Raw genomic sequence first — 27,139 nt, 5'->3', positions numbered from 1 at the left:
CAAAAATGATTAGGGGTATGGACTGGCTACCATATGAGGAGAGATTAATAAGACTGGGATTTTTCATCTTGGAAAAGAGACAACTAAGAGGGGATATGATAGAGGTCTATAAAATCATGACTGGGGTGGCGAAAGTAAATAAGGAAGTGTTATTTACTCCCTCTCATAACATAAAAAGTAGGGATCACCAAATGAAATTAATAGGCAGCAGGTTTAAAACAAACAAAAGGCAGTATTTTTCACACAACACAGAGTCTACCTGTGGAACTCCTTGCCAGAGGATGTTGTGAAGGCCAAGACTATAACAGGGTTCAAAAAAGAACTAGATAAATTCATGGAGGATAGGTCCATCAATCGCTATTGGTGGAGGAAGGATAGCTCAGTGGTTTGAGCATTGGCCTGCTAAACCCAGGGTTGTGAGTTCAATCCTTGAGGGGGCCATTGAGGGATCTGGGGCAAAAATTGGGGATTGGTCCTGCTTTGAGCAGGGGGTTGGACTAGATGACCTCCTGAGGTCGCTTCCAACCCTGATATTCTAAGATGGGCAGGGATGCTGTCCCTCGCCTCTGTTTGCCAGAAGCTGGGAATGGGCAACAGGGACTGGATCACTTGATGATTGCCTCTTCTGTTCACTGTTTTGTTCAGTGGCATTGGCCACTGTTGGAAGACAGGATACTGGGCTAGATGGACCTTTGGTCTGACCATTCTTATGTGCCTGAGGAACGGAGCTGTGGACCATGGTCCTTCTCCTGAAACTTCAGGTGATATTTAGGTCCCCTGAGCATCAGAGACTGAATAGGGGGAAGCTTCCAGCTGTGATGTTTACTACATTTGGGGAAATCAGTCAATTTTAATGTACATAAAGGGAGGGGGAATTAAGACATGAGGGGGAAAGTTGATTAGCAGGGAGCTTATTCCCCTTCTTCAGCCCCTCTCCCCACATCTGGGATAGTAACTCAGGGCAACACTTTCTCTCCAAAACAAAGGGGAAATTGCTGCAGATTAAAAGGGTAGAAAACCCTCCATAATCTGAGATTTTTATATTTTGAGTATTATTAGTGAGAAAATAAGGCAACATCTGAGAGGGATAATCTTCAAGAATTTCAGAGAAAGACAGAAAGAAAGACAGAAAGAAAATTCAGAAACATCAGGGCTAACGTGCACAGCTGATGAGAGTTGAGAGTGTCTCTCATTGACATAGCTACTGCCTCTCCCAAAAGTGGATTAACTATGTGGATAGGAGAGCTCTCTCCCATCAGTGTAGAGCAAGTCTTTACATTAAAGTGCTGCAGCTGTGCCAATGCAGTGTTTTAAGTGTAGACCTGCCCTAAGATTTTGTAAATTATTAAATGACTATTTAGAAATGGACTCATTGCATTAAAATTCATTTTCTCTAAGAATGCAGGTTAGCACTTTATTCTTCTGTCATTAAGACTCTGAACACCTAGACTTGATTTAGAATTGCACTAAATGTACAGAAACCATATTTTTCTCTAAAAATGAGGAAAAGGCATAAACGCTATATTTATTTATTCCTTTAATTGTAATGCTTCCAATAAGGATACATTAGATAGAGAAGGGACTTGAATGAGGGCTCCTCTATATCCCAGGTGAGCGCTCTGACCACTGGGCTAAATGCTGGGCTTAATGCTTCCTCTTCCTTGCTAAAATGGCATAGGCACCGAAGGCCAAGAAAGGGTTTGCAGCTGAGAATCCCAAGCACTGGGAAGTGCCTCCCTACACTCTGGATTTAGGAACTTCTTTAGGAGCAGAGTGGGGGCCCTGCAACATTTTTAAAAATAGGACTTAGGCACCTTTGAAAAACTGTACCCTCCAGCCCAGGTCCACAAAGACATTTCAGCATCCATTGAAATCAGTGGAAAATAAGAACCTAAAGAACCTTCGTGGCTCTGGGCCAAAGTGGTTTTCCCCCCAACATCTCACCCAGCCTGAGGCAGAGCACAGAACTGAACATCCCTCTCCCACATTCTAAATTAACACCCTAACCATGGGGCAGTGTAACCAGCGACTGCAGAGAATTCAGTCCCAGAGGTTCGCATAAACCTCCCCCGCTCTGCAGACAGGTTTACCCAGGACGCCTCATTCCACCGGGAAGGTGATGGCAAAAACCCGCTTACCTTTGCTCTAGGCTGTGGCCCCCTGAAATGTGGGGGGGGCCCCAGCTCTTTTGGGAAGGGAAGGTCTATCTTCTCGGTCAGGGTGTCCTGGGCAGGGTGGGGCGGGGGGGTCTCTGAACTAGACTGTCTTGTTGGGAAACAGCGGGTATGTTGCTTCCTCGGTATCAACCCCTCCCTTGCACGGCCAGGGCGCTGGAGCCCCGGCAGCTGCAGGCTTTTGCGAGGGACACAAGGGCGAGAGCGGCCTGCAGGCAGCAGCCTTCGCGCGGCAGTGAACGCAAGGCACTTCCTGCTGGGGGACGCGTTTCCCTGCGACACAGACCCCGCGCCCGGTTGGCTTTGCAGGTGTCTCGGGTGAAGGGGCCGCAGGGAGAACTGGATCCTGGCCGGGTCCCGCTCAGGTCGCGGGTTTGTGCCCGCGGGCGTGGGGGGCGTTAGCTGTTGGGTGCAGAAGGGACAGGTGCGCTTCTTCCCCTCGGGGGCGGGCCCGCGCCGCGCCATGCACCCCCCTGGCAGCACCCCTTTCAGCCCTACGCACAGTGCCCCACCGCCCCGAGACCCCCACAAACCCCTATGCGCAGTGCCCTTCCCCAGACCACTATGTCCAGCATACCTCACCCACCCGGACCCCCCCCCCCCGATCCTCTCACTGCCCAGTGCCCCCCACAGCCCTCCCACAACTGCACAGTGCCCGGCGCCTCCCCGCCCAGAGCCCCCCCCCCCCCCCGATCCACTCACTGCCCAGTGCCCCCCACAGCCCTCCCACAACTGCACAGTGCCCGGCACCTCCCCGCCCAGAGCCCCCCCCCCCCGATCCTCTCACTGCCCAGTGCCCCCCACAGCCCTCCCACAACTGCACAGTGCCCGGCACCTCCCCGCCCAGAGCCCCCCCCCCCGATCCTCTCACTGCCCAGTGCCCCCCACAGCCCTCCCACAACTGCACAGTGCCCGGCGCCTCCCCGCCCAGAGCCCTCCCCCCCGATCCTCTCACTGCCCAGTGCCCCCCACAGCCCTCCCACAACTGCACAGTGCCCTGCGCCTCCCTGCCCAGAGCCCCACCCCCCCCCCCGATCCTCTCACTGCCCAGTGCCCCCCACAGCCCTCCCACAACTGCACAGTGCCCGGCGCCTCCCCGCCCAGAGCCCCCCCCCCCCCGCGATCCTCTCACTGCCCAGTGCCCCCCCCCCCAGCCCTCCCACAACTGCACAGTGCCCGGCGCCTCCCCGCCCAGAGCCCTCCCCCCCGATCCACTCACTGCCCAGTGCCCCCCACAGCCCTCCCACAACTGCACAGTGCCCGGCGCCTCCCCGCCCAGAGCCCCCCCCCCCGATCCTCTCACTGCCCAGTGCCCCCCACAGCCCTCCCACAACTGCACAGTGCCCGGCACCTCCCCGCCCAGAGCCCCCCCCCCGATCCTCTCACTGCCCAGTGCCCCCCACAGCCCTCCCACAACTGCACAGTGCCCGGCGCCTCCCCGCCCAGAGCCCCCCCCCGATCCTCTCACTGCCCAGTGCCCCCCACAGCCCTCCCACAACTGCACAGTGCCCGGCACCTCCCCGCCCAGAGCCCCCCCCCGATCCTCTCACTGCCCAGTGCCCCCCACAGCCCTCCCACAACTGCACAGTGCCCGGCACCTCCCCGCCCAGAGCCCCCCCCCGATCCTCTCACTGCCCAGTGCCCCCCACAGCCCTCCCACAACTGCACAGTGCCCGGCACCTCCCCGCCCAGAGCCCCCCACCCCGATCCTCTCACTGCCCAGTGCCCCCCACAGCCCTCCCGCAACTGCACAGTGCCCGGCGCCTCCCCGCCCAGAGCCCCCCCCCCGATCCACTCACTGCCCAGTGCCCCCCACAGCCCTCCCGCAACTGCACAGTGCCCGGCACCTCCCCGCCCAGAGCCCCCCCCCCCGATCCTCTCACTGCCCAGTGCCCCCCACAGCCCTCCCACAACTGCACAGTGCCCGGCGCCTCCCCGCCCAGAGCCCCCCCCCCCGATCCTCTCACTGCCCAGTGCCCCCCACAGCCCTCCCACAACTGCACAGTGCCCTGCGCCTCCCCGCCCAGAGCCCTCCCCCCCGATCCTCTCACTGCCCAGTGCCCCCCACAGCCCTCCCACAACTGCACAGTGCCCGGCGCCTCCCCGCCCAGAGCCCCCCCGCGATCCTCTCACTGCCCAGTGCCCCCCCCCCCCCCAGCCCTCCCACAACTGCACAGTGCCCGGCGCCTCCCCGCCCAGAGCCCTCCCCCCCGATCCTCTCACTGCCCAGTGCCCCCCACAGCCCTCCCACAACTGCACAGTGCCCTGCGCCTCCCTGCCCAGAGCCCCCCCCAGATCCACTCACTGCCCAGTGCCCCCCACAGCCCTCCCACAACTGCACAGTGCCCTGCACCTCCCCGCCCAGAGCCCCCCCCCCAGATCCTCTCACTGCCCAGTGCCCCCCACAGCCCTCCCACAACTGCACAGTGCCTGGCACCTCCCTGCCCAGAGCCCCCCCCCCACAGATCCACTCTCTGCCCAGTGCCCCCCACAGCCTCACCGTCACAACTGCACAGTGCCCCACACAGACCCCACACACACACACTTCCCAGCGTCCCGACACACACAGATCTCCCCCACTGCACAGCCCCCCAACACACACAGATCTCTCCACACCCTCACTGCCTAATACCCCCCCGCAACCCCTTCGAGACCGACTCTCCCACGCCCTGACCCCCGTCCACAATAGCCAGCCCTGATGGGAGGTGACTGTGTCTGCCAGGCTGAGCCGGCAGCGCAGCCAGGGCTGGTCCTGGGGCAGGAAAACTCTGTTCCCTTGGGAGTGGTGCAATTACCAAGGCTAGAGCAGGAGCAGATCCTGCCCAGGCCAGGCTCCCTCAGGACCCACATGCCTGGCAGGACCCAGCTGAGCCCCCTGCACTGTCCCCTGTGACTGGCTAAGACTGGCCCGGACTCTGCACTGGAGGCAGGTCGGGCCCCACAGGTCTCAGGCAGCAGAGACAGCTTAGAGCTGGAGCAGGGCAGATCCCTGGGACGAGACTCCCAAGATCCCACCTGGCCCAGCCACACCCATTGGCCCAGTGGCCAGCAGCCCTGCCCAGCCCGCATGGTGGACCCCAACTGCTGAGCAATGAGCCCCCTACAGGTGAGTGAAACCTGTTGGCTGAGAGCTGCTCACACAGCAAGGCCTGTGTGCTGGACTGCCCCAGGCAAGGGGCCAGATCTGGCTGTGTGGATGGGTTAAAGCAGCGGTGTCCAATACCTTCTCTACTAGCCATGTGTGGCTAATAGGCTATTGAATTGTGGCTAATGCGTGTGGCTTTTTTATAATGTGTCTAATAAGAAAAATTCAAAACCACAAGTGTGGCTAGCAGTGTGGCTCGCATCAAATTTCTGTTGGACACTGCTGGGTTAGAGGGGTCTGTAATGGACCCCTTCCTAGGGTGGGCCTGGTGTAGGGTGACCAGACGTCCCTATTTTATAGGGACAATCCCAATTTTTGGGGTCTTTTTCTTATATAGGCTCCTATTACCCTCCACCCCCTGCCCCGATTTTTCACACTTGCTGTCTGGTAACCCTAGCCTGGTGCCATGGCACCATTGACACCATTGTAAACCCGGTACTGACCCCAAACCCCCTCGCACAGCAAAACTCCCTTGGACTTTTCTGGATGCCACCAAAAAATACAAAAACCTGCTGCATCACACATTATGAGTATTTAAAAGTCTCATCACTATGTGTCTACGTGAAGTCTCATAACAGTTCACAAATCTGTCATATCGGCTGCTGTGATTCCCTGAAGTGCACTCTCTTCCTTGTAATCCATTTTAATTATAGTTTTGCTCCTTTAAAAATGTTATTTCTATTACTCTTATTACTCTGAATATTTTGTCATCTATCTGTATTATCATTGATCAATGCATGTCATTGTGCTGTTTATTTTTTATTTTAATAGCTAATGCTCATCAAAAAAAATTAAGTAATTAGTTATTGGTTTTAGCAATTCCATCTGTCTTTCTATTATAGCACTTGCTATGGTTTTTGCACTTTGATTTGTAATTTGGAGTTTTTAATTCTACCTTTTTTTCTTTTTATAGCACAAGTTTATTTTGTTGTGTCATGTGACTTCCAGTATGACTGATTTTCCTCTCCCGTTTTCAACAATTCCTTTGCATTTGATCCAGCAATGAGGATTGCCTTTTGCCACATTTATCTTGTCTGTGAATCCAGCCCTTAGTGTCCCATGTTCACAAGTCATTGCTTGTGTGTAGAAGTTGATTCACAAATATTCAGTAAGTGTATTATATTGTGTTATCTTACATCCTTCCCAAGGGCAAAAATCTTCTGCAACAATGAAGGCTTGGGCTGAGGAGCAGTGGCTGCAGAACTTTTGGATGTGTGAGTCCACATTCCTGCATCTGTGTGCAAAACTCACCAAAATAAAAGCTGCATTGACAATGGAGAAGCAAATATAATTGCACTATGAGGACCTGTAACACTAGATTCTTATTGGTCAATCAGAGGTCTCTCTACTAAATCAAGGTGGAATGGATTTCTTTAATGTAAGTAGTCAGAACATATTGTTAAAGATCATTTCATGCTCAATGCCCTGTTAACACCTCTGCAGTCACAGATGATACTAGTCAGCTTTGTCTTTTTGGGGAACCAGGGCACAGTATCCAGCCTATCTGACTCATGAAAGGACAGAGAAAAAACTTGCATAGAGCAGTGAATGGCAGTATGAGACACACCTAGACCCCTCATAACAAGGGTGACAAGATTAAGGCAACTCCCCTAGCCTCATCTGCATGAAAGATGGAACAGAGCCATGTCCATTAGAATACGGAATGGAGAAAAGAGGCCACTCCCCTAGCCTCATCTGCATGAAAGATGGAACATGGAGACATCTCATTAGCATACAGAATGGAGAACAGAGATCCGCACTGAACTCTGGGACCAGAAAAGCAGGCAAGCAATGCATCCTGGGAGATCTCTGCTCCAGATGTTAATGAACCTACACCTGCACACACCCAGCTCAGCAGTTATCAGACCAATTCTTGATGGATATCCAAAATACTGAAGCAGCCCAATCGCACTGTGAACTCCCTTAAGGATCATCAGGCATACCTAGGAGTGGTCAGCTCCTATTGTCTAGCCTAAAGAAAACCCTTGAGTCATCCCTTTACCCATAAACAAACCTAGTGTTCTCCCTTGAATTATTGTATTTTCCCTATAAAATCTCCTACTTACATTCCAGTAAAAGTGTTCTGATGCACAGAACTAAACTCTGCCTCAGTTCCACTGGGATTTCATCCTGTCTGATTCAAGACCCTGAGCTACCACCATCACCTGGGAACCCTGCCAAGTTCAAACTTCCTGGAGTGGGTGAGATCCCTCCCTCTCTCTCTCTGTTTCCTTTTCTACCTCAGATATTAGCCTTTAATAATTTAACTGTTATGTTGGTTAATCATTATTATTCAATAAATAATGTTTATGGTTAAGCTGGTTGCCTCTCTCTCTCTCATCTTTACTCCTGTGTTTGTAGCTTCCCCATTTACTCTCCAGCAACGCTTCTTTTACCTAAGCTAAAGATCCCTGTAACACCCAAAAATACTGTGGGGTTTGCTCATCAAGTGGATTACTACCCATACAAGTGTGACGTGAAAGTGGGGATAGGGACGTGTTGAACCTGGGGCACAGAAGGGTGGCAGCTGAAAGTGCTGCTTGGCCCAACCTACTGAGACCAGGGGCAGATGAGGGTACCAGCTTCAGAGTGCTGCTTGACCCAGCCCCTTGAGTACACGGACATTTGAGGGTATCAGCTTGAGAGTGCTGATTGACCCAGTCCACTCAAACTTGCTCTGTTAGTGTGTGTGTGTGTTCATCTTATTCTGGGGCTGGAGGAACCCATCCAGCCCTGGGGAACCTAGGTCCTGCAGGATAGATCCATTGGGAGGGGACTTGCAGAAGAGAGGAGTAGAGCTCCATATTAAAACACAAGTCACACAAGCAGTACATTGATAGAATTACAGAACTACCCCTCCCCCGAAGAGTAACCATAATAAATGAGCATACCCCAAAGTAACAGGCAAATCTGGTAACAAATTGGTGGAGAAATGCAGGCAGCACGTGACCCTAATCACATGCTGCTTATTGAGTAGTTGCTGTGGCGAAGGGAAACCGAGTCACAGCCCCGAGCAAGCTTTCTTTTCCTTTTTCAGACCAAGCTCCTTTACAAGGTCTCTCTCTCTCCCTCTCTCTCGTAGAATATTTGGTAACCTTCTGTTAAGAATCGTGCTTAGAATAGCTGTAGAACTGTGCAATAAGGAGTTAAGAGTTGTGCCTTAAAAATAAAGGTTTTACAGCAATACTGTTAGTGGTGAAAGAGCTGTTGGTGGGGATCATTAGTGATGGGTGAAAAAGACCTTATGGCTTCTCGCTTAAGACTGGAGAAAACCAACAGGTTAGAGAGATGGGTAGTGAAGAAGGGAAAATGCCCCTGGGAAAGGGGGTGCTTTACAACAGCTTTATACACAAGCAGTGCATTACTATAATTATCGGGGGCGGGGGGGGAATACCCAGACAAGTAACAACAATAAATGAGCATACCCCAAGTAATGGGAAAATCTGGCAAAAGTACCCAAATACTAAGGGTATTCCTGGCTAACTGCATGAATAATCAAGAATCTTTACAATAAATGTATAGGCATTTCTTAAATGATTTGCATGCCTGTAATCATGGTGATTTATTTATTGTTTGGTCTTTATGGTCCCCTTTCTCTATTGTTTATCTGTATGGTCTCTGTCTGGTTCTTTGATTTTTTTGGGGTGATGTATAAGTAATTTTGCTGGGTGTAAACCAATTAAGGTGGTGGGACCTAATTTGTTAGATCATCAAGTTACAATATGTTAGGATTTATTATTTAAATTACAGTACAATGATTGGTTTCAGAGTAACAGCCATGTTAGCCTGTATTCGCAAAAAGAAAAGGAGTACTTGTGGCACCTTAGAGACTAACCAATTTATTTGAGCATGAGCTTTCGTGAGCTACAGCTCACTTCATCGGATGCATACTGTGGAAAATACAGAAGATGTTTGTTTTTATACACACAGATCATGAAAAAATGGGTGTTTATCACTACAAAGGAGAGTGATCACTTTAGATAATCTATTACCAACAGGAGAGTGGGTTTGTTTGGGGGGGGGCGGGGGAGAAAACCTGGATTTGTGCTGGAAATGGCCCACCTTGATTATCATACACATTGTAAGGAGAGTGATCACTTTACATAAGCTATTACCAGCAGGAGAGTGGGGTTGGGGGGAGAGAAAATCTTTTGTAGTGATAAACACTCATTTTTTGATGATTTGTATGTATAAAAACAAACATCTTCTGTATTTTCCACAGTATGCATCCGATGAAGTGAGCTGTAGCTCACGAAAGCTTATGCTCAAATAAATTGGTTAGTCTCTAAGGTGCCACAAGTACTCCTTTTCTTTTTGTGAGTACAATGACTGGTGAAAGGCAACGCTGAAAATAAGGTGATACTGATATGTGAATGTTATAGGGGTTTCTTAATTTCTGATTCTTCAGAATTTCAGAATACAATTTTCTCCCAAAAGTTGCACCAAGCAAAAAATTACCTGTACTGCACACATAATGGCAGGTAAGTAGAGTGTTTCCATGTGTATTCATTTGTTTTTGGAAGCCATTATCTTCAAGCAACTCTGCTTGTGTTTTCTTTTTTTAATGACATTTTTGGACTGTTACATTTCATGTCCTGAGTTACTATGTCTATACGTGGCTACAGTCTTGTAGGTGATATCCTTATCCGTAACATTCAATCTTCACTGATTGAATACAGCCATATTCCAACCTTAAAGAAGTACCCTCTCCTTCCCATTCTCCCCTGTCATATAATTATGATATATTTCATACAAAGAATGCCAAGTCACATATCATATGAAAGGTCAGGATCTGCTGAAACCCATTGTTCTGTCAGAGTATGTATATTGTTAGTGCCTATCAAATAATTAAATTTTGCTGTATGATTGTTACTGAAATATGTTGTAAGTATGGGAGTTGCTCTCCAGTAACAACAGAAGAGGGAATGTACAGTCAGGTGGGCACTGAATGATCATCACCAGCCATTACTCGTCAATGGGAGATGTAATCAGTGGATTTCCAATTCAGTGACAAACCATAGCAGGGGTATTTCTGAACAATTTCACTCTGCAAAGCCCATCATCACCTGTCTGGACAAGGATTTTCCAGGCACATGGACTCAAGCTATAAAATAAAGGCAACATGCATTTGCCTCAAAATCTTCACCCACCTATGCTGGAAGCAACCTGAATGTTGGGAAGACAAATGCTTCAGCTCAGGATACTGAGAAGGAGAAGGCTCTGACATTATCAACCACTGCACTGAAGAATCCAGGTGTGTACAGTATATGTTATGTCCACATTATGCAGACATAGGCCTGCTCCTCACTGCTAAAAAACTTTGATTTTTTTATCACCTTGCAGTAAGGAGGGTGATTGATCTGTTCTGAAGTGACAACACAATTAAGACAAGACAACACAAGTTAAGTTTTAACAGTGAGAGAAAAGGCTCAAGAAAATGTCTCAAAAATTAAATCAGAGAGCAATGATGTGACATGTGAGCGCCATGGTTCTGAGTATAAATTTTTTGTGGTGATACCTTGTTGCTCAATATATGTAACAGTGACAAAAGTGGAAGTCTGTATAAAGCACAGTGGTAGCTTTTCTGCCTATGAGCTTGCTTTCAAAAGGAATTCATAAGCATTTCAAATACTATTGATAATGCTTTGCACTACTCTCAATGTTTAGTGAGCATTCAATGTTTCTTTACTAATAGATTGACCTACTATGCAGTGGAAAGGGACTAATAAAGATTTATTTTGAAATGCTCAGACTTTCATGAAGGGTTTTTCATGCAATAGCCCTGAAATTCAGCTTGTAAAATGCTTTTTAAACAGTCCTGAATAGATAGGAATGCGGGCTTGGTCCTCTCTACTCCAAAAATGTGTTTGGTATCAGGTATTATCTAATAGGTACTGTGAGGATGTTGTCTAAGCCAGTGGTTCTCAAAGCCGGTCCGCCACTTGTTCAGGGAAAGCCCCTGGCGGGCTGGGCCAGTTTGTTTACCTGCCGCATCCACAGGTTTGGCCAATCGCGGCTCCCACTGACTGCAGTTCACCACTCCAGGCCAACTGGGGCTGCGGGAAGCAGCGCGGGCCGAGGGATATGCTGGCCACAACAGTTGACATCTCCATCTTCTCTGATTATCAGAGAGGACACTTTTCCTTTCTGCCAGAGGAAGAAAAGTTGTCATTGTGCACACCATGAAACATGAGTTTTTCTTTATGGACATTTTTGCTGACAAGTTTCTATGAACTCCCACTCAACTTTGGCAAACAGTACTGTTGGTCACCCCATCAGGGTTGCTATAATATTTTATTCTTTAATCTCTTTTTACCCACCAAACCTGTCCAAAGGAAAATTTATGACATAACTTGTTTTCTTTCAGTGTAACCTGGAGATTTGCAAAACATTGGGAATACAATGTAGCTTCTCCAGCCCATACCACCCAATTGAAATTATCTGGACCATTGTTTTTTTTATTTCATTTTTTCATCTATTACTTACCAAAGGTCCACTGCAACTCTTGTGAGAGGTGGGCACCTCTTCTTCCAGAGGGAATTCATGAAGAAAACCTGACTGATGAGAAGAAAGAGTAAAGGTGCAACAAGTGTGCATAGTTCAGTTATTTAACTAAAATGTACATTGTAGAATGATTTTGTTAAGAGAAGTATTTTGGTTTTCTTCAAATAACACTGCTGAAATATAAATGAGAAGTAGAGAAGTGTAACGTTACTGTACATTTCAGTAAAGAAAAAATGTGTTAATAACGGCATCTATAAATATGTTCAGATGCTTGTTTTTTAAAAAATTGTTGAAAACTAAAATGTTCTTGTTTATATATCTTGTTACAATACTAATGGTTTTATATTTTGAAAAATACCTGTCTATAGTTGTGTCCACATTTACAATGGAGATTTCACACTGGTAACCGATTGTAACAGAGCATCAATCATCCCTAAAGGTTTGCTGCCTCTGAACTTTCTCATGCTGTGCTCTGGAGTTGAAACCCTGTCACATTCAAAGCAAATTGTGCCAGAGGTGCCCCCCTTGGTCACACGTTGCTACCCCTGGACCAGAGGAGGGGGAAGTTGAGAGGAGATACTGGAGGCACACAAGGCGATGTGACTTGCCCAAGGTTACACAGCAAGTCAGTGGAAATCCTGGCTCTCAGTTCCCTGTACTTTTCTGCAGAATCCCAAATTATAAACTTACTGGATTCCCCTTGTACATTCTCCAAAGGCCTGATTAGTCTGGTATACTGCTGTGATGTTATCTAATTAAAATATAACTATATAGATCATTGTTGCAACCACTGTTATATATTTGCAGCAAATATTGTACAAAGGTTGTCGAGTTAGGTATCTATGAAAAGGTTATGTTTTGCTGGTTATGATTATGCTATCTGTATGCATGTATCACTTTTGTATGTGAAGTTATAAGTATTGGCTCTGTACTTGGATTTCAAATGTTTGCTCCTAGGGTAACACCCACAAGATAGCTAGCCAGCACATCTTGGAGGAACTGTTCAAATCAAGTGGTTCATCAAGAAACACTTGGTTGACAATGGTCCATGGGAGATGCCCATCCACACTGAGTGGATAGTCATGTAAAAGTGCTGTCTGGAGTGTAAGTAATGGCTTCCTGCAATCATAGAATATCAGGGTTGGAAGGGACCTCAGGAGGGCATCTAGTCCAACCCCCTGCTCAAAGCAGGACCAATCTCCAACTAAATCATCCCAGACAGGGCTTTGTCAAAGCCCTCAAAGGAAGGAAAAAGCACTCTTCCTGTGTCTTCCTCTCTGGGATCCCCCCAGGTTGTGACACAGACTCTAACAGGCTCTGTTAAGCCTTGGCAGATATGTCAGAGCCACTAGATCCTTGGTCATTTGCCTGAGCTACAGTGGGAATGACTGAGGGAAATTGGGCATAAACATGTGACTTGCCCATGTGACTCTAAACTCCATGTTGTTGCTGTAATTTTCCACAGTAAAAAATGGGATGCCCGCCACATGGCAAAAGCTATAAAAGGCCCTGGAAACACCTCCATTTTGTCTTCAATCCTGCTTCTTAACTCTGGAGGAAATTTGCTACAAACTGAAGCTCTGAACAATGGACTGAATGACCTATCCAAGCTGTGGAGGTACTCCAGAGACTTGGCTTAGGCCAGCAGTTTATTTATCACTGTTACAAGCCTGAACCAAGAACTTTGCCATTATTTTATGTAATTGATTCCTTTAACCAATTTTAACTCTCACCTTCCTTTCTTTCTATAAATAAACCTTTAGATTTTAGATACTAAAGGATTGGCATCAACATGATTTTGGTGTAAGATCTAAGTTATATTTTGACCTGGGTGTGACCTTTGGGATCAGAAGAAGCTATTATTTGATGAGACTGGTTGTAAAGAACCACTCATCTCTGAATCCAGTGTTTTTGGTGGTGATATAAGAACTGGAATGCCTGAGGAAACTGCCTTTATGTTTTTTTGTTAGCCAGTGTGGTGAAACAGGAGTTTACTTTTGTGACTGGTTTGGTATATCTTATAAAAGACTAACCACCCGTTTGGGGTTGTGTTTGCCCTATTTCTCAGCAGTTCGTCCTGAATTTGGCATCCTCAGTTGTGATCCACTAAGACACGTTTACACCCCCTCCCCCCGCCCCGTCCCCACAGACACTCACACGCTGTATTTCCAGCAGCAGCTATTACCTAACAGGTTCATCAGCTGAAACTTTCATCTTTCCAAATGTCATCTTGTGTGCATTTGGTTTTGTGATGAGTGAGAAGCCAGATGAAAGTAGGGAGTGTGACTGGGCAGGTCATGTGAAGAGCTGAGCCGAAAGCTCTGGGAATAATAGAGAGATCTGTGTAATACTTGTTTTTATCACATTCTGTCAGCTGCAGGATTCAGTATCAATTATGCTCCTAATGTAAATAGCAGGGTAGGTTTGGGGTTTTGTGCTAGGCTGCTTCTCTGACTCATGTGTTTGTTCATGGGAGAAGCCTGAACCTCTAAAGAGCTATTCACCTCACCGAAAATACCATGTCAGTTTTTCACTAGAACTCTTTGCCTCCCCTCTAACAATTGTCTGAGTTTGAGATCCTCACTAGCAACAGTTATAATCAACCTATGCCATATTTTATAGAGATCATGAGCACTTTACTAACTGCAGGCTCAGTTATGGATCTAAAGCTTGAGCAATGGGGTAGAGGAGGAGAAGGTGGTACATCTTCAAGCAATGGTGGTAGGAGTGGTGGTTGTGCTGGTGGAAGCCAAGGGAAGCTCTGTGGCCACCAGGAGCACTGGGATGTTAGGGTTGCCCTCACCAATATAGAATAGGTGTAGCAGCATACACTCCACACAGTGCCTGGCTCCTCTGGGGTGCTCAGGACAGCTGGCAGTGCCTTCTGCCCCCACCCGTTTGCCATCAGGGTATTTAGGCAGCAGCAACATTATGGCTTCCACATGCATGGGAGTGTTTGGGGGAGGGAAAAGGACTTTTGGGCCCTCTTCTCACCTCCACTAATACCTCTGTGTGATGGCAGCCATATTTTGACTCTGTAACAAACAGATAGGACTGCTTCTGCCAGGAAAAATTCCAGGTGAGCATAGATGGCCCTCACTAAGGGAAAGAGGAAATCCAAAATACTTCTCTCTCCTTTCTATCCAGCCTCCAGCAACTGAAATATACTTGCATAGAGAAAAACCCTTCTGGTTCATCTATACCCCACAGACTTAAAAATCTCTTTCTGAACACACCCTTTCATCTCCAATGAGACATTACCCAAGGAGCTTGCTGGAATCTACACTCCCTCTGATCAGAACCTTTCTCAGTCAAGGCAACAGGACGAGTGCACAGCTGCTTGCTGAGCTGGTGAACTGTAATGGTCAGAGATCACACCAGCCTAGAAGTATATTGAAGGAAAACTCTAAGGAAATTAAGAGTTTAAATTACACTCCACATGTCCTGCATCCCACTACAATGATTCCAACCCACAGGTCACTTGGGCACAAGTATCAATGTCAGGATGCTACATTGTTAGCACAGTAAAAGAAGCAGCAAAATAAATGATGTTTAAATGATCTCACTCTATTTGTTACAATCCTCTATTAAGAGGTAATTGATACATATGTGCACAAGGCAGGGTCGTTTGGAAGACAAAGACTTTAAGCTTCCATCCCACACCACTGTCAAGTTTTAGCAAATTAGGCGAAGTCAGCAAATAACAACTGTTAGGGGACTTATTCCTTCACCCACTTACTTCCCTGGTCCTTCTCGCATGAACAGAGAGCAACAATACCCGAAGTCCAAAGGTGCAAACAATTCGATGTTTATTGGGGTGAACTTCCAGCAAGCATGATTCCAGTTTCCTTCCTTAGTGTCCCCCTTCCCAGCTCTGACACAACAGAGCCTTACACCTGTGTCCCCGTTCCCATTCCTGCCCTTAGCCAAACATGATTCCAATTTCCCCACCCCTGTTCCCATTTTCCCCCCACACACACACCCACCCACTTCCTGATTGACTGCAGACTATATAGTAAAGCTTGAGTTCTGCTTAGCTATACCTTAACCAATCATTTTCCTGAAATTTAACTAACCAATCCTAACATATTGTAACATGATTAGGTAACCAATTATATCCCACCACCTTAATTAGTTTACACCCAGCAAAATTAATTATACAGCAGACATTAACAATCACAGAACCAGACAGAGATTATACAGACAACCAATGGCAAATTGGAACTATAATGACAAAACAATACAGAAGTGAGGATTTCACATCCCAGCTATGGATAAGTGAGTTCTTGCCAGACAGGATGCTATCAAACTAAGTTTCCTTTTATATCTTCTAGGCACTTCCCTTTCGATCGGCATTATCAGGACAGGACTGTATTCCTAACAGCCCAATAGCACCTTCTTTCAATGTGACTAGTTTGGAATGTGAGGATGTGACCGTTCACTTCCCAGCTTATGGCTGCCTCTGTTGCTTAGCCAAAGGCCTTAACCTAAGAACAGGGAGTCAGACTGTCACAGTAAGAGAAGGAACTTACACTGGCAGACAGTGATTTTGATTCTTTTATTCTTACCTCTAACTAGCCAAGTGATAAGAATACAACTACATTCTTAGAGTACAGGCCTTTACAAACAGGCCTGAATATCTATATCCTAACAACAACCACCTTATATTCTTGGTGGTGATGGGGGACTTCAACTACCCAGACATCTGTTGGGAAAATAACAGAGCAGGGTACAGATTATCCAACAAGTTCTTGGAATGTATTGGAGACCATTTTTTATTTCAGAAGGTGGAGAAAGCTACTAGAAGAGAGGCTGTTCTCGATTTGATTTTGACAAATAGGGAGGAACTGGTTGAGAATTTGAAAGTGGAAGGCAGCTTGGGTGAAAGTGATCATGAAATGATAGAATTCATGATTCTAAGGAATAGTAGGAGGGAGACCAGCACATAAAGCCAATGGATTTCAAGAAGGCAGATTTTAGCAAACTCAGGAAGTTGGTAGGTAAGATCCCACGGGAAGCAAGTCTAAGGGGAAAAGCAACTGAAGACAGTTGGCAGTTTTTCAAAGAGACATTATTAAGGGTGCAAGACCAAACTATCCCACTGCATAGGAAAGATAGGAAGTATGGCAAGAGACCATCCTGGCTTAACCAGGAGATCTTCAATGATCTAAAAATTTAAAGAGAGTCCTACGAAAAGTGGAAACTAGGTCAAATTACAAAGGATGAACATAAATAAATAACACAAATATGCAGGGACAAAATTAGAAAGGCCAAGGCACAAAATGAAATTAAACTAGCTAGAGACATAAAGGGTAACAAGAAACCATTCCACAAATACTTTAGAAGCAAGAGGAAGACCAAGGACAGAGTAGGCCCATTACTCAGTGCTTAATTACTTCTTTGTTTCAGTTTTCACCAAGAAGGTTGGTGGCGACTGGACGTCTAACAGAGTGAATGCCAATGAAAATGAGGTAGGATTAGAGCCAAAAATAGGAAAAGAACAAGTTAAAAATTACTTAGACAAATTAGATGTCTTCAAGTCACCAGGGCCTGATGAAATGCATCCTAGAATACTCAAGGAGCTGATTGAGGAGATATCTGAGCCATTAGCAATTATCTTTGAAAAGTCATGGAAGATGGGAGACATTCCAGAAGATTGGAAAAGGGCAATTATAGTGCCCATCTATAAAAAGAGAAATAAGGACAACCCAGGGAATTACGGATCAGTCATCTTAATTTGTGCACCCAGAAAGATAATGGAGCAAATAATTAAGCAACCAGTTTGCAAACATCTAGAAGAAAATAAGGTGATAAGTAATAGTCAGCATGGAATTGTCAAGAACAAATCGTGTCAAGCCAACCTGATAGCTTTCTTTGACAGGGTAACAAGCCTTGTGGATAGGTGGGAAGTGGTCGACATTGTATACCTTGACTTTAGTAAAGTTTTTGATACTGTCTTGCATGACCTTCTCATAAACAAACTAGGGAAATGCAACCTAGATGGAGCTACAATAATGTGGATGCAAAATCGGTTGGAAAACAGTTCCCAGACAGTTGATATCAGTGGTTCACAGTCATGCAGGAAGGGCATAATGAGTGGGTTCCTGCAATGATCAGTTCTGGATATGTTGCTGTTCAATATCTTCATCAACGATATAGAGAGTACACTTATAAAGTTTCGGAGTACTTGTGGCACCTTAGAGACTAACCAATTTATTAGAGCATAAGCTTTCGTGAGCTACAGCTGAAGTGAGCTGTAGCTCACGAAAGCTTATGCTCTAATAAATTGGTTAGTCTCTAAGGTGCCACAAGTACTCCTTTTCTTTTTGCGAATACAGACTAACACGGCTGTTACTCTGAAACTTATAAAGTTTGCGGAGGATACCAAGCTGGAAGGGGTTGCAAGTGCTTTGGAGCACAGGGTTAAAACTCAAAATGATCTGGACACACTGGAGAAATGGTCTGAAGTACACAGAATGAAATTCAATAAGGACAAATGCAAAGTGGGGGAGTTGCACTGTATGTAAGAGAGCAGTATGACTGCTCAGAGCTTCGGTATGAAACTGCAGAAAAACCTGAGAGTCTCTGGATTAAGTTTAGAAGTGTGAGCAACAAGGGTGATGTCGTGCTGGGAGTCTGCTATAGACCACTGGACCAGGAGGATGAGGTGGACGAGGTTTTCTTCCGGCAACTAATGGAAGTTACTAGATCACAGGCTCTGGTTCTCATAGGAGACTTCAATCACCCTGATATCTGCTGGGAGAGCAATACAGAAGTGCACAGACTATCCAGGAAGTTTTTGGAAAGTGTAGGGGACAATTTCCTGGTGCAAGTGCTGGAGGAACCAACTAGGGGCAGAGCTCTTCTTGACCTGCGGCTCACAAACCGGGAAGAATTAGTAGGGGAAGCAAAAGTGGATGGGAATCTGGGAGGCAGTGACCATGAGATGGTCGAGTTCAGGATCCTGACACAAGGAAGAAAGGAAAGCAGCAGAATAAGGACCCTGGACTTCAGGAAAGCAGACTTTGACTCCCTCAGGGAACTGATGGGCAGGATCCCCTGGGAGAATAACATGAGGGGGAAAGGAGTCCAGGAGAGCTGGCTGTATTTTAAAGAATCCTTATTGCGGTTACAGGGACAAACCATCCTGATGTGTAGAAAGAATAGTAAATATGGCAGGCGACCAGCTTGGCTTAACAGTGGAATCCTTGCTGATCTTAAACGCAAAAAAGCAGCTTACAAGAAGTGAAAGATTGGACAATTGACCAGGGAGGAGTATAAAAATATTGCTCAGGCATGCAGGAGTGAAATCAGGAAGACCAAATCACACCTAGAGTTGCAGCTAGCAAGAGATGTTAAGAGTAACAAGAAGGGTTTCTTCAGGTATGTTAGCAACAAGAAGAAAGTCAAGGAAAGTGTGGGCCCCTTACTGAATGAGGGAGGCAATCTAGTGACAGAGGATGTGGAAAAAGCTAATGTATTCAATGCTTTTTTTGCCTCTGTCTTCACGAACAAGGTCAGCTCCCAGACTACTGCACTGGGCAGCACAGCATGGGGAGGAGGTGACCAGCCCTCTGTGGAGAAAGAAGTGGTTCAGGACTATTTAGAAAAGCTGGAGGAGCACAAGTCCATGGGGCCAGATGTGCTGCATCCAAGAGTGCTAAAGGAGTTGGTGGATGTGATTGCAGAGCCACTGGCCATTATCTTTGAAAACTGGATTCTACCACCTCCCTAGGTAACCCATTCCAGTACTTCACCACCCTCCTAGTGAAATAGTGTTTCCTAATCTCCAATCTAGACCTCCCCCACTGCAACTTGAGACCGTTGCTTCTTGTTCTGTCATCTACCACCAATAAGAACAGCCTAGCTGCATCCTCTCAGGTAGTTGAAGGCTGCTATCAAATCCCCCCTCACACTTCTCCAGACTAAATAACCCCAGTTCCCTCAGCCTCTCCTTGTAAGTCATGTGCCCCAGACCCCTAATAATTTTTGTTGCCTTCCGCTGGACTCTCTCCAGTTTGTCCACATCCCTTCTGTAGTGCAGGGGACCAAAACTGGACACAATACTCCAGATGAAGCCTCACCAGTGTCGAATAGAGGGGAATAATCACTTCCCTCGATCTGCTGGCAACACTCCTACTAATGTAGCCCAATATGCTGTTGGCCTTCTTGGCAATGAGGGCACACTGCTGACTCATATCCAGCTTCTCGTTCACTGTAATCCCCAGTCCTTTTCTGCAGAACTACTGCTGAGCCAGTCGGTCCCCAGCCTGTAGCGGTGCATGGGATTCTTCCTTCCTAAGAGCAGGACTCTGCACTTGTCCTTGTTGAACCTCATCAGATTTCTTTTGGCCCAATCCTCCAATTTGTCTAGGTCACTCTGGACCCTATTCCTATCCTCCAGCATATCTACCTCTCCCCCAAGCTTAGTGTCATCTGCAAACTTGCTGAGGGTGCAATTCATCCCATCATCCAGATTCTAATCAAGCAAATTTACTCTTAAGGTAAGAGCACTACAGAGAAAATGGATTAAAAACAATAAAAGAACTTAAATGCATACTAATCAGATTACCAGAGATCACCCCCTCACTCTAACAAGGCTTCTGGCTGGTGAACAGTCCTTTAAACCTTAACCTTGGGGTTTTCCTGTGGTTACCCATTCATAACTCCTTTCGCTCAGAATAAGCACTCCCATGAATCTGTGAAGTACTCCTTTATGTCGTTTGGGCCTTTTGATCCTGGGAATAGGTGATTTGTAGACAAAGGTCCCATCCCCATGGTAAAACTCAAAAGTTCAGGTCAGGAGGTGGGCATTTGCATTTCCCTCCTCCCAAGTATTTCCTAGGAAACCTACTCAACTAACAGCTCATTCTTGTCTTAACCCATTATTTAAGAGTCCTTTGAAGCTTATAACACTTCCCAAGGTTTGGATTAGTCCTGTGTCCTAGATAAGTTACATACAATCCCATAACAACACAAACATTTCAAACATGAGCTCCTAAGTTACTTAAACTTAATTCAGTAAGTTTTGTCCTGGATAGTGCAGGAAATTGTCATACCTCTTACAACACACAGACAAGTATTTCTGAAAATTTTGTTCTGAAACCCTTATGACAGTGGTTTTTAACCTGTGGTCTGCGGACCCACTATGTCTAAGATTTCCAAAGGGGTCCACACCTCCATTCGAAATATTTTAGGGGTTCACAAATGAAGAAAGGATGAAAACCACTGCCTTATGGCCTTGATTCGTCATTCCATTGGAGCTACATTTTGGGTGGAACAGAGAAAAGGGACCACTGGGAGCTGGTTGCAGCTCCCTGATTCAGAACCCCTGGCCCTGGTCCAGGTTAGGACACAGAGGCAGCTCTAACTTACACCAAGTGGAGGATTGAATGTAGAGGAGATCCCTGTCCTGCCCCGGCCATGCCCTCGCATTTCCCTTAAAGGAACTCTTCTGTGTAGGGGAAATTCTCCACCAGCTGTCTTTGGATGGTTGAAGGCTGACTTGTGTTGCTTGTGCAGCACAAAATGGCCTCAGCGGATGAGAGAATCTGCCCCTCCTGGCTCCCCTGTGCACTCTCTCATTTAGATGATACATGATAATGAAATGTTTTATACCTCCATAACTATGAAAGGTCTCTCAGCAGAGGCTGTCATTGAATGGATGCCTCTCAGCAAGGGCTTCTGGGTGGCAAAAGATCTATCTGGCTTTAAGATTAAACTCGATAAGTTTATGGAGGAGATGGTATGATGGGATAACATGGTTTTGGTAATTAAATATTCATGGTAAATAGGCCCAATGGCCTGTGATGGGATATTAGATGGGGTGGGATCTGAGTTACCCAGGAAAAAATTTTCTGTAGTATCTGGCTGGTGAATCTTGCCCATATGCTCAGGGTTTAGCTGATTGCCATATTTGGGGTCGGGAAGAAATTTTCCTCCAGGGCAGATTGGAAGAGGCCCTGGAGGTTTTTCGCCTTCCTCTGTAGCATGGGGCACAGGTCACTTGCTGGAGGATTCTCTGCTCCTTGAAGTCTTTAAACCACGATTTGAGGACTTCAATAGCTCAGACGTAGGTGAGAGGTTTTTCGCAGGAGTGGGTGGGTGAAATTCTGTGGCCTGTGTTGTGCAGGAGGTCAGACTAGATGATCATAATGGTCCCTTCTGACCTAAATATCTATGAATCTATGAATCATTAATAAAGATGCTGAACAAAACCAGTCCCAGGACTGACCCCTGGGTCGATACTTGATACTGGCTGCCAACTAGACATTGAGCCGTTGATCACTATCTGTTGAGCCCGACAATCTAGCCAGCTTTCTATCCACCTTATAGTCCATTCATCCAATCCATACTTTTTTTAATTTGCTGGCAAGAATACTGTGGAGGATCATATCAAAAGCTTCGTTAAAGTCAAGATATATCACATCCACTGCTTTCCCCATATCCACAGAGCCAGTTATCTCATCATAGAATGCAATCAGGTTGATCAGGCATGACTTTCCCTTGGTGAATCCATGTTGACTGTTCCTGATCACCTTCCTGTCCTCCAAGTGCTTCAGAATGGATTCCTTGAGGACCTGCTCCATGATTTTGCCGGGGACTGAAGTGAGGCTGTAGTTCTCTGGGTTCTCTTTCTTTCCTTTTTAAAATATGGCCACTATATCTGCCTTTTCCAATCGTCCGGGACCCCCCGATCGCCATGAATTTTCAAAGATAATGGCCCATGGCTCTGCAATCACATCAGCCAACTCCCTCTTCACCCTTGGATGCATTAGATCTGGACTCATGGACTTGTGCACATCCAGCTTTTCTAAATAATCCTTAACCTGTTCTTTCACCACTGAGGGCTGCTCACCTACTCCCCATACTGTGTTGCCCAGTGCAGCAGTCTGGGAGCAGATCATGTCTGTGAAGACCAAGGCAAAAAAAGCATTGACTACTTCAGCTTTTACCACATCATGTCACTATGTTGCCTTCCCCATTCAGCAAGGGTCCACACTTTTCCTGACCACCTTCTTGTTGCTAACATACCTGTAGAAACCCTTCTTGTTACCCTTCACATCCCTTGTTAGCTGCAACTCCAATTGTGCCTTGGCCTTCTTGATTACACCCCTGCATGCTCTAGCAATATTTTTATACTCCTCCCTAGTCATCTGTCCAAATTTCCACTTCTCGTAAGCTTCCTTATTGAGTTTAAGCTCCCCGAAGATTTCACTGTTAAGCCAAGCTGGTCACCAGCCATATTTGCTATTCTTTCTGCTCTTTGGGATGGTTTGTTCCTGCACCCTCAATAAGGCTTTTTTAAAAAATACAGCCAGCTCTCCTGGACTCCTTGCCCCCTCATATTGGCTTCCCAGGGGATTCTGCCCATCAGGTCCCTAAGGGAGTCAAAGTCTGCTTTTCTGAAGTTGAGGGTCCATATTTTGCTACTCTCCTTTCTTCCCTGTGTCAGGGTCCTGAACTCAACCATCTCATGGTCACTGCTGCCTAGGTTGCCACCCGCTTCTTCTTCCCCTACCAATTCTTCCCTGTTTGTAAGCAGCAAGTCAAGAGGAGCAGAGCTGGATTAACCTTTTGTGGGCCTGGTGCCAAACATATTTTTGGGCCCCCCTGGGGGCAAAGGAGCATGGCATGGGGAGGTCGGTCCCCAGAGCAAGGGGCCAGCCAGGGGCAATGGGGCATGGCATGGCGGGGCCGGCCCCACTCCACCCAGCCCAGTGCAAGGGCACTGTATACAAACTGGCAGTTGCCAGACACACACTGGCCCGCCCAGCTCTGTGTTGCCAGTGTGACCCTTCCCCTCGGGGGTGGGCCCATGCCATGCCACACAGCCCCCGACTCCCTATGCCCAGCAGCCCCCCACACAGACCCTCCACCACAAATGCACAGTGGCCTGCACACTACCACCCCTGCCCAGCACCCCCCACACAGCTGCACCACAGCTGCCCAATGCACTTCTCCAGAGCCCACCACCACAACTGCACATCACCCCACTCAGACCCCCCACTGCCCAGCATCCCAACACACAGACCTCCCCCACCGCCTCCCAAGAGACCCCCCCTCACTGGCCAGCAGCCCCCCCCCCACCTCCGGAGACCCCACTCCCTCACACCCTGGCCACACTCACCAGCCCTGCTAGAAGGTGACAGCGTCTGCCAGGCTTAGCTGGCAGCGCGGCCGGGACTGGTGCAGTGCCAGGGCGGGGAATCACCCTGGCCTCTCGGGAGTGGCTCGATTAGCCAGGCCAGGGTCTGCCCCCACCCTGGCCGGACTCCCTCAGGACCCACTTGCCTGGAGATAGGATGACCGTACGTCCCCGTTTGGCTGGGACAGTTCCCTTTTTAAGCTCTGTCCCCGGCCATCCTGACTTTTTTGACAAAAATCGGCATTTATACAGTTTGCTCTTGCCGGCTGATCAGTTGGCAAGAGCAAATGAATAAATGCCCAGTTTACCAGAAAAGTCCGGTGCGCCACCCTAGCAGTGCGTGGAGGAACATATCGGGGGAGAGGGGGGAGCAACGCAAGGTGTCATGCAGCAGGGCTTGGGGGGTCAGCCCCAGCCAGAATGGAGCTTGGGGGGGGGGGTTAGGGGCCAGCCCCAGCTCCTGGCAGTGGAGTGGGGAGCTGGAGTGAGGGAGGGTCAGCCCCTGTCTTGGCAGCCGTATGTAGAGCTCAGGGAGCGGGGGTCAGCCCCAGTGGTGGATTTACAGTCAGTGTGGCCCTGTGCTCAGCTTCATTTTTGAGGCCCCTCCTTGGGACCCAGCCAAGAAAAAGAACATTCTCTCTAATCTCCCCCCGCCCCCGTTTTTCATTCTTTTTTTCTTCATCCTCCTCTGTCAAGGTTCCTACCCCACTCTGAACTCTAGGGTACAGATGTGGGGACCTGCATGAAAACCTCCTAAGCTTACTTTTACCAGCTTAGGTTAAAACTTCCCCAAGATACAAACTATTTTACCCTTTGCCCTTGGACTTCCACTGCCACCACCAAAGGTTTATCTGGGTTTATTTATTAGGAAAGCATTGTTTGGAAACATCTGTCCCCCCAAAATCCTCCCAACCCTTGCACCCCACTTCCTGGGGAAGGTTTGGTAAAGGTCCTCACCAATTTGCATAGGTGAACACAGACCCAAACCCTTGGATCTTAACAATGAAAAAGCATTCAGTTTCTGCAAAGAAGGATTTTAATAGAAGTCAAAAGTCAAAAAGAATCACCTCTGTAAAATCAAGATGGTAAATACCTTACAGGGTAATTAGATTCAAAACATAGAGAATCCCTCTAGGCAAAACCTTAAGTTACAAAAAGACACACAGACAGGAATATCCATTCTATTCAGCACAGCTTAATTTCTCAGCCATTTAAAGAAATCATAATCTAACGCATATCTAGCTAGATTACTTACTAAGTTCTAAGACTCCAATCCTGTTCTGTCCCTGGCAACAGCATCACACAGACAGACCCAGACCCTTTGTTTTTCTCCCTCCTCCCAGCTTTTGAAAGTATCTTGTCTCCTCATTGGTCATTTTGGTCAGGTACCAGTGAGGTTATCCTAGCTTCTTAACCCTTTACAGGTGAAAGGGTTTTTCCTCTGGCCAGGAGGGATTTTAAAGGTGTTTACCCTTCCCTTTATATTTATGACACCTCCTATAAGTAATAGCAAGTAAATGAAAATAAGGTGCAGTACCTTGTTTTTTGTAATCTAACTTATTTTTCCACAGACCACTTGAAAATCACTGGGGGTCTCGGTGAACCACTTAATGATCTTTCCAAATATTGTTTGTACTATTAGCTAATGATTGTAAAGCTCTTTGAATAAGAGCGCTTTATAAAAAAATGTAAAAATGCATTGGGGTGTGGGGTCTGGCCAGGACATAGGGTGCAGAAGGGGGCTCAGGGCTCGGGGTGTAGGGTCTGGGAGGGAGTTAAGGTTCAGGAGCAGGCTGGGGTGCAGGGTCTGGCCAGGAGTTAGGGTGAGGGAGGGAGCTTAGGGTTGGGGTGTGGAGCGCCTACCTGGGGCAGCTCCCATTTGGTGCGAGGGGTGCAGGTGGGAATGGTGGTGGTGCAGGAGTCAAGGAGGGCAGGGGGCTGGTGGTATGGGGGAGCAGGGGGTTTGGGGGTTGCAGGAGTCAGGGAGGGTAGGGGGCTGAGTGTGTGTGAGAGGGGTGCAGGAGTCAGGGAGGGCAGGGGGCTGGGAGTGTGTGTGTGGGGGTGCAGGAGTCAGGGTGAGGGTTGGGGTGCAGGGTCTGGCCTGGAGCTAGAGTGGTGAGGGAGGGGGCTCAGGGTTGGGGCAGGAGGTTGGGGTGTGGAACGCTTACCTGGGGCAGCTCCTGTTTGGTGTGAGGGGTGCAGGTGGGAAGGGGGGGGCAGTGCAGGAGCTCCCATTTGGTGCTCAGAGTGGGGGCTGGGATGTGTGGGGGGTGTAGGAGTCAGGGCAGAGGGCTCCGGGTGTGGGCTGGGGTCGTGGGTGTGCTCCCAGCCTCCTGCCCTGAGCGGCTCATGGCAGGGGGCTAAAGGGGGTATGTGTAGGAGGAGTGCAGGGGACCCCACCTTTGCTCTGCCCTGCCCAAATTCCACCCCCTTCCCCAAGGCCCTGCCCCCGTCTTCTCCACCTCCTCCCCCGAGCATGCTGCTGCCCCGCTCTTCCCCCTTTCTCCAGGAGCACCAGCAAACAGCTGTTCAGCAGCACAGAAAGTGCTGGTAGGAGAAGGGGCAGGAATGCGGCACGCTTTGGGGAAGAGGCGGGGGAGGGGGGAGCCTGGCTACCGGTGGGTGCAGGCGAAGCCTGCCCTGCAGCAGGAGCCCTAGGAGCTGGCAGGACCAAGCTTCTGCCCCGGCAGGAGAGAGCGCTGGGTGAGGGGCGGAAAAGAGCTGGTGGGCCTTGGACTGCAGCCCAAGCAGAGCGGGCCAGGCCGGGGCCCCTTTGGAGCCTGGGCTCGGCGCCATGGTAAACCTGGTACTGAAGAGGAGCACGGCCCCTAGTCGGTTCCTCCAGCACTTGTACCAGGAAGTTGTCCCCAACACTCTCCAAAAATTTCCTGGATTGTCTGTGCATTGCTGTATTGCTCTCGCAGCAAATGTCAGGGTGATTGAAGTCCCGCATTAGAACCAGGGCCTGTGATCTGGAAACTTCAGTTAGTTGTCCGAAGAAAGCCTCGTCTACCTCATCCTTCTGATCCAGTGGTCTATAGCACACGCCCTCCACGACATCACCCTTGCTGCTCTAAACTTAACCCAAAGACTCTCAGCAGGCTTTTCTCCAGTTTCAAACATACATACATCGCTCTCTTACATACAATGCAGCTCCTCCACCTTTCC

General features: G+C 47.9%; 1 protein-coding gene across 1 annotated transcript in view; it reads right to left on the bottom strand.

Moving 5' to 3' along the window:
* The window catches only part of LOC311530549 (uncharacterized protein), a 50,169-nt gene extending 47,768 nt beyond the window's left edge, over positions 1 to 2,401 (bottom strand). Inside the window, exon 1 of the mRNA XM_084647297.1 lies at positions 2,139 to 2,401. The gene's annotated coding sequence lies outside the window, so the exon portion shown is untranslated. The remainder of the gene's footprint in view (positions 1 to 2,138) is intronic.
* Positions 2,402 to 27,139: the final 24,738 nt, after the last annotated feature.

Source organism: Lepidochelys olivacea (genome assembly GCF_965140295.1).
Source record: "Lepidochelys olivacea isolate rLepOli2 genome assembly, chromosome: 14".
NCBI classification, from domain to species: Eukaryota; Metazoa; Chordata; order Testudines; family Cheloniidae; genus Lepidochelys; species Lepidochelys olivacea.
The sequence above is the reverse complement of the archived record's forward strand: the minus strand, read 5'-3'. Positions and strand labels throughout refer to the sequence as shown.